The sequence below is a fragment of the Triticum aestivum genome, chromosome 7D (genome assembly GCF_018294505.1).
Source record: "Triticum aestivum cultivar Chinese Spring chromosome 7D, IWGSC CS RefSeq v2.1, whole genome shotgun sequence".
Classification (NCBI taxonomy): Eukaryota; Viridiplantae; Streptophyta; class Magnoliopsida; order Poales; family Poaceae; genus Triticum; species Triticum aestivum.
In genome coordinates this window covers 367613108-367621884 of record NC_057814.1, presented here as the reverse complement: position 1 = coordinate 367621884, position 8777 = coordinate 367613108, and positions in this window count along the sequence as shown.

Below are 8777 nucleotides of genomic sequence, written 5' to 3'. Positions count from 1 at the left end.
AGCTGCGCCGCGTCGTCTGGCCAAGGAAGTTCAAGCCAGAGCTGCCTCCACTCTACGATGGCACCCCCGACCCTGCCGAGTTCCCGCAGCTCTACAAATTGAGCATTGAGGCGGCAAACGGCGATGAGAAGGTCATGGCGAACTGGTTTCCCATGGCCCTCAAGTATGGCGCACGCTCGTGGCTCCTGAACCTCCCCGCGAGATTGATCTCCTCCTGGGACGAGATGCGAGAGCACTTCATCGCCAACTTCCAGGGCACTCGCGATCGTGCACCAGCTGCGGGTGACCTGCGGCGCATCGAGCAGTAGCTAGGAGAGACCTTGCACAAATACATCAAGTGCTTCAAGAACGTCCGCCTCAAGATCCCCAATGTGTCGGATGTGGCCATCATTTCGGCATTCACCGATGGAGTCCGCGACGTCAAGATGAAGGAAGAGCTCACCATACACGAGGACATGTGCTCGGCTCTGGAGATGTTGAACATGGCAACCAGGTGCGAGAGGGCAGAGGAATGTCGGCTCTCCCTCGTGGAGCTTCCGGAGGCTGACCCAGAAGACAAGAAAGCCAAGGCCAAGGATGTGAAGCGCAAGGGACCAGCTGTGCTCGCGGCCGAACCCGAGATGAAGCGCGGCCGCGACCACCCGGAGTCATCCAAGGGCAGCCGCCCGTTCTGCGTCTTCCACAACATGCACAACCACAACACTAATGACTGCAAAGAGCTTAGGCCCATCCGCGAGGGGCACCTCGGGTGACGCCCCGAGCACAACGACCGAGACTACAGCCGTGGGGGAGGCCGAGGCGGAGGACGCTGGGACAACCGCGACCCCCGCCAGGACTAGTGCGATCAGCCTCGTGAGGACCGCTGGCAGGGCCAGCCTCGCGAGGGTTCCTGGAGCGATCGGCCTCGTGAGGACCGTCCCCAGGGCAACGCTAGCCTTCCTCCGCTGCCGCCACCGCCAAGAAGGAATGATGACCACCACCAAGATGATGGAGCTAGGGGCTTCCAAGAGCCTCGTGCCATCACTTGCATCCTGGACGGTGCTCAGGCCTCTACCTCCCATCGCATGTTCAAGCAGTTCATTCGCGAGGCGAACGCGGCCCTCCCGAAGCTCGAGGCGACGTGTCCGCTCAGGTGGTCCAAGTGCGCCATCACCTTCGACTCTGCTGACCAGCTCAAGTGCGCGGCCCCTGCCGGCGCCCTCCCGATGCTCTGCTCACCTACCATCGGCAACATCCTCGTCACCAAGACGCTCACCGATGGTGGTGCGGGGCTCAATGTTCTCTCCGTCGAGACGTTTGACAGGCTTGAGGTTCCGTACGACTAGCTTCAGCCAACCAAGCCTTTCCTAGGAGTGACCGACGGCTCCACCACCCCGATAGGTCAGATCCGCCTCCCTGTCACCTTTGGCAAGCGCGGCAACTACCTCACCGAGCTCATCGACTTTGACGTTGCCCACATTCGCCTCCCGTACAACGCCATCCTTGGGTATCCGGTCCTGGCCAAGTTCATGGCTGCGAGTCATCATGGCTACAATGTCCTCAAGATGCCAGGAAGCTGCGGCATCATCACGGTCGCCTGCGACGAGAAGGACGCGTTATGCTCCCTCGAGCGCGCCTACCAGGCTGCGGCGGTCGAGAACCCAGATGATGAGGGCGCCGTCTACCCTCCTGAGGCCGCCCCCAAGAAGAAGAAGCAGCTGCTCCACCAAGGACCTCAGGAGGATGGGGCGGCCGGTGGCCCTGCCTCAGGACCTACGCCCACTGACGGGGCGCCTTCCCCTCTTGCATAGGAAGGCGTGCTCGACGCCCCTCTCAGGCTGGGCTGGGGGGCTCTGCTCTAGAGGGCCTCCGACCTGGCCAACGTCACGCGGGAGGCGCTCGGGCATCATGTGGAGGTGTGCTTCAATGCGCACTTCCGGAGGAGAGCGCAGGGCGCGAGACGCCAGGCGCTCCGGAGTACATCACCAAGGCAATCAAGGAGCTACATGAGGCAAGAGCCATTTGATGCGAGCGTCGCCCTTCACCACCCGGCGCAGCTTCCTCCCCTGATGAGGGCAGCAAGCTGGGTGCCCGCATCAACATCCCAGGGCTCAACAGAGCTGCGTCTCAGGGAGCTCTTCTGGCCGTCCCACGTTGGCCGGTGCGAGGGCCCCCCTCACAGCTACGTTCGCATGCCTTTCGGTTTGCTGAACATGGCTGCCACGCACCAGCACCACATGCGGGGCGTCCTGGCAGCTCATGAGGCCAGGCACCAGGCGATCCTGTCGGAGGTGGCGATGGATCCTCGCGAACCCACCGGGCCTCCCGAGCCTCACGAGGTTCAGGACCTGGGCGACTCGTGAGGAGCGACTTCTGCACCACGCGTCTTTTGCTACTCCAACACCTCTTCAGCAACGGTGCCAGGTGACACTTCTTGGTTTGTTCAGTTGGGGGCGCCCCTCAGGCTGCATTATCCCCAAGCCGTGTGGGTCCGTCCCTGCGGCATGTATCGTTCTTTGCATCTATCAGAACTGTCTTTACCCCTTCCATGAGCTGCTTTATGATTATCACCTGTCCGTCCGGTGCTTCGTCGCACATCGCGACCTCCGCGCATTGCCGACCCGCTGTTTGCTGATCCCGCCATGGGGGCTGCTGGCACAGCGCCTGTGCTCTGGTCCGTCCCTACATCATCGATAAACCTGAGAGATCGAGCTCTGACTCGCGGCCTGCCCCGTGCACGTCACCTCACCAGGTCCTCAATGCCTTCACCTTATTGCGGAAAGATCAACGGCAGGACAGCAAGCGCGGCCATGTGTTATGACCTCTCTCCCCGACTAACTTGCAAGAACCTCCGGAGCCAGACCACAAGTGGCCTCGCCAGCCACTCCCTTTTTTACGCAATTCGCTTGCACGTTAAAGGGGGGCTCCTGAGCATCGCGCCTCAGGAGCTCTTACTGTCCCTCGAGCCCTCACCCCCTGGCCTTGACCACGGCATCGTGACCTGGCATACCAGCGGCGGCTGAGCCTCGCTCGAGGGCCGGGACCCGAGGACGTAGAGCATCTAGATGAGCGAGAAAAAGGGGGATCGTCGTGAGCTCCGCCTAGAAGCGCCACCACCAGCGCACGGTCAGGTGTCGCACAAGGGGATCACCGCGAGCTCGCCAAGATAAGTCACCCCATACATATCGGCGTGAACATCACGACCCAGTATTTCGACTCTTGCAATCTCGCTCGGGCAATGCCGCTTTACTTTTCGGCCTTCAGGGAGCCACTTGCACGCTAAAGGGGACCTCCTGAGCATCTCGTCTCAGGGGTTCTTACCGAACGTCGGGCCGCTCACCTCCTGGCCTTGACCACGGCATCACGACCTGGCATACTAGCGATGGCTGAAGCCAACCTGGGGACTAGGTCCAGTCGGCGTAGAGCACTAGGCTACCGCGAGAACGAAAAGGAGCACCGTGCCGAAGCGAGAGACACAATTGCAGCACCGAACTAGGAACGATAACATTAAAGCAAAAGCATTATAGTTTCTTACATACCCCCATGGGGCTTGTCACGATTCCGCGCAGGGAAAACAAAAGAAGAGGACCTGGAAGAGGCTCCGCCACAGGGCATCACAGACGACGCTGGGCGGACGATGCTGCTGCGCTCTGGGCGCGGCGAGAGCTCGGCGGCTCGTAGCTGTCGTCGTTGCTGGACTCCAAAGAATCGCTGGATTCCGGGGAGTCGCTGCTGCTGCTGGAGGAGCTACTGGAAAGGCCAAGGGAAAGTTCACCGCCCACGGCCGCGCCGCGTGGATCGCCTCTTCCGGAGCAGCACTCCAGGCGCCGGCCGTCTTCGTCGAAGACCTTAAAGAAAATCGTGGAGGCTCCGTCGTACTCGAAGTGGATGGCGAGGGCCCCCTCCAGACAGCAGGCGCGCGCGATCTTACCCCATCCTCGAGTCATGGAGACGTCGCTGATACGTCTCCAACGTATCTATAATTTATGAAGTATTCATTCTGTTTTCCCTTTCTTCATCAACAATTATCTGTTAGTATCGGTTGATCCTAAGTTTTTGCTTCTTTACATGATGTGTGCTATTGTTGGAATGCCATTTTATTTTGATTTTGCTTGCTGTTTTAATAAAGTACTTAGATCTGAAAGTTTTAAATAAGAGAGAGTCCTCAAATAGCTACCCATTTACTTAACTACTCGCATGATCTTCACCTATATCTTTTTGGAGTAGCTTGTCATTTACTCTTGTGCTTCACTTATATCCTATGAGTAAATTGTTTTTGAAGGACCATCCTATGAGTAAATTGTTGAATGAACTGAATATCATGAAGCTGAAATTACATGTTCATATCATGCCTAGTGGTAGCCTCACATTGGGTTTAGAAAGTGAAATCTTTTGAAGCTTGACAATCACAATATTGGTCATACAAGCAATTCCTGAATGATTACCATAAGGAAGAGAACTTTCACATGCAAATACACTATCCTGGAAATCTTTTGTGATTGTGAGCCCCCATCAAAATATTATATGCTAAAATTGTTGACATTGGACAAGGAAGGCAAAGTAATGGTTTATGTTTGTTCATATTCACATAGAAGTTATATTGTCATAGATCCTTCAACATGTGGTGCTTGCCCCATATCTTTGCAAGCCAAAAATTCCGCACCAAGTAGAGATACTACTTGTGCATGCAAAAACCCTTCAACCCAAATCTTATTTTCAAGATTCCACCATACCTACCTAAGGGAGTAATATCCTTCAAGTAAGTTGTCATCGGTGCAAATAAGGCAATAAAAATTGCTTCTAAAAGTGTTAGATCATTTAGTGTAAGAGAAAATTGAGCATTGTACGAACTTGTGATGGCAAAGAATAAAACCGACCGACTGCATAATAAAGGTTGCTATCATAAGGGGCAATATAACATGACGTTCTTGTGCACTAAGGGGTTGAGCATACAAACAAAAAGCGCATGGCAACCTCTGCTTCCCTCTGCGAAGGGCCTATCTTTTACTTTTATGTATTTACTTTCATGCAAGAGTCAAAGTTTTTCTCTCTATTCCTTTTTATTTTTCTATTTTGGCAAGCATCATGTGGTGAGGAAAGATCTAGGCACATATATCCAGTTGGATACGGGTAGCATGAGTTATTATTGTTGACATCGCCCTTGAGGTGAATACATCAGGAGGCGAAATTATAAGCCCCTATTTTTCTGTGTGTTTGGTTGAAATGTTTTGCTCATGTGTATGCGGTGAGTGTTAGCAATCATAGAATACTATATGATGGTTGAGTATGTGGAGCTCTTACTTAGACTCTGTTGAATAAGTTGAATTGCAATTGCTTGGTGATCGAGAACATAGGTTGTTGGGTTTCAAGAGAATTCGTTGTTTGAACCTTAACATGTGAATTGGTTGCTACTTTCACATGAAAAGTTTTATGAGAAAGAATTGTTGTTATGAAGCTAGGAAAAGTGATTGAAATTATCATTGATCAAACTTATGCACTTTGCTAGTATTCACACTTCATAAATTATTTCTTTTATCATTTACCTACTCGAGGACGAGTAGGAATTAAGCTTGGGGATGCTGATACGTCTCCAACGTATCTATTTTATGAAGTATTCATGTTGTTATATTATCATTCTTGGATGTTTTACAACCATTTTATAGCAACTTTATATCATTTTTTGGGACTAACCTATTGAGCCAGTGCCCAGTGCCACTTGTTGTTTTTGCTTGTTTTTTACATCGCCGGAAATCAATATCAAGCGGAGTCCTAACACCGCGAAACTTTTTGTGGATTTTTTACCAGAAGACATCCAGTGGGCTAGAGAAGCACGTGGAGGGTGAACCGAAGGGGGCACAACCCACCAGGGCGCGCTTGGGGGCTCACGCGCGCCTAGGTGGGTTGTGCCCACCTCGGTGGCCTCCCGCACCCCCTCTTTGCCCTATAATCACGAAATATTCCAAAAACCCTTGGGGTAACCCAAGATCAGAAGTTCCGCCGCCGCAGGCCTCTGTACTGCCGAAAACCAATCTAGACCCTGTTACGGCACCCTGCCGGAGGGGGGAATCATCACCGGTGGCCATCTTCATCATCCCGGCGGCCACCACGATGAGGAGGGAGTAGTCCACCCTCAGGGCTGAGGGTTTCTACCAGTAGCTATGTGTTTAATCTCTCTCTCTCCCGTGTTCTTGAGATGTCACGATATTGATGTATCGCGGGCTTTGTTAATATAGTTGGATCATATGGTGTTTCCCCCTCTCTATCTTGTTGTGAATACTTTTATGGATTTGTGAGCACTTGATATATGTCTTGCATATGAATACTCATGGTGACAATGGGGTATCATATTGATTCACTTGATATGTGTTTTGGCACTCAACTCATGGATTCCCGAGGTGACATTGGGGCAATCTACGCATAGGGGTTGATGGACGTTCTTGTCCTTGTTTCTCCGGTAGAAATCTTGGGGCACTCTTTGAGGTTCTTTGTGTTGATTGAGTATTATGAATCTGAAATTATTTGGTGTTATTTCTACTACGAACTCTTGGATAGATCGATCGGAAAGAATAGCTTTGAGGTGGTTTCGTACCCTACAAACAATTTCTTCTTATGTTCTCCGCTAGATAAGAACTTTGGAGTGATTCTTCATCGCATGTTGAGGGACAGTTATATGATCTAATTATATTAGCATTGTTGAGAGATTGCACTAGCGAAAGTACGGACCCTAGGCCTCATTTTCAAGCATTGCAATACCGTTTGTGCTCCGTTTTATCAATTGCTACCTTGCTATTTTTTATTGTTCTTATTACAAAAATCAATATCTACTATCCATACTACACTTTAATTACCATCTCTTCGCCAAACTTGTGCACCTATACAATTTGCCATTGTATTGGGTGTGTTGGGGACACAAGAGACTTTTTATTATTTGGTTGCAGGGTTATTTGAGAGAGACCATCTTCATCCGACACCTCCCACGGATTGATAAACCTTAGGTCATCCACTTGAGGGAAAATTGATACTATCCTACAAAACTCTGCGCTTGGAGGCCCAGCACAAGTCTACAAGAACAAGTTGCGTAGTAGACATCAATCGCCCGGGGGACGACCTCGACATCTGCCTCCGTGGCTTGGCTACAGCACCCGACATGTTGCAGCCATAGCTCGGCGGGCCCCCTCGGTGGTACCTCCTCGGCGAAGAACCTCCGGAGCCGGATCCACCTGCGCGGCGACATTGCCGCCCACACCACGAACTCGCGCGATGTGCCCTTGGCGTGAGTTCACAATCGGCTGGACGTGCAGCCACAACCTGTCCTCAGCGACCCGACCCACACGACGCTGGGCGATGCCCCCTGCCTAGGGCTCTGCGCACGATTGTACATAGGTATCGGGAAGCCAGGCGGAGGCCGCTCGAACCAAGGCCGCGTCACCTCCCCCACTCACCGGCGCCACGGGAGTGGCCAAGCCTTTTCTTCGGCGGGAGCGGCCCGGGCTCCTCCCGAGGAGTTTTCCCCTTCTCGGCCGCGGAAAACCTCCTTATAGGTGCCATGGATGCTACGACAAGACAGCGAGACAAGAAAGAAGAAGGAAGAGCGAGCAGCGAGAAGATGGAGACGAGCATGGGGCTCTGTCCCTCCCCTCATTTATAGCCAGAGGGAGGCCAACCGCATGCCTCCATGATCCCCAGTAATGATGATCTTTTTGCATGCAACAGGCTCTTGTCAAGTCGGATGGTTGCCGAGGCTGCATGGGGAAGCGGAGACGCCCACGTCCCATCAAGCGCCACATGTCGACCAAGGCCACAGGCGGTTGGGGCCCGTGGCGCTCCACCATTGCCCTTTGGCTTTGCCTAGAAGCCAAGTCCGAGTGCACCTTGGGCCCAGGGGCTACTGTCGGCGTTCTAGGAACCAGGGTACCCAGACTTGCCTGCCTACGGCCCGCGGTGTGGCTCGATCGATGGCCTGGTATGGCCTTCAGCACCAACAATGCAAGACCCTATGCGAGGGGCCAAGCCTCGCGAGGCGGACGAAGCTAAGACCTCTAGAAGGAGCGGTCTCCTCAGGCTGGCTCCTGAGGAGTGGAGATTCCTATGCAAGCCCTCACCTCGTGAGGTTCGGATGACGCTAGCCATGACGACCAAGGCCAGGCGGGTGCCAGCGGGCGCAGTACAGCAGGTTTCCTCTTTGATGCTAAAGTGGCAAGTGCAGGCGCGGAGTCCCGAGGCATCAACCAAAGGTTTCCATTTCTGTGCCACAAGACCAAGACCGCCAGGACGACAGGACGGAGGTCATCGCCGAGCCCACCACGGCGTCACGGCCAGAAGCTTTGCAGGCGCAGACCACCTTTCGTCGGGATAAGATGTACTAGTTGTCTCCCTTCCAATTTGGCTGTTGTGGGATCCTTTTCCGCCTTCATTTTGGGGAGAGGACCAAGGCCACTATAAATAGAGCCTAGCCATCACCGTAGAAGGGGACGGATCATTCATTCACCCACACCCTCACCAGCTCACACAAACACAAGAACACACCTCCTGAGGTTGTTCTCCCCTTGTACCAGTTCTTCCTCAGCCCACCCTGGGGGTAATCCACGACAAAGCAGGTGTAGGGTATTACACCACATGGTGGCCCGAACCTGGGTAAATTGCCTTGTTCCATTTCCTTCTAGTTCATTGAGCTAGGTCGTGAGATCGACATGTTGGCAGACTGGGGAGGTTGTGTTCTTCGCACGCACCCCAGAGTTCGAATCTATCCAGGGTCTGCGGAGCCCCGAATCCGACAGTTTTCTTGAAGACTTTGAAAA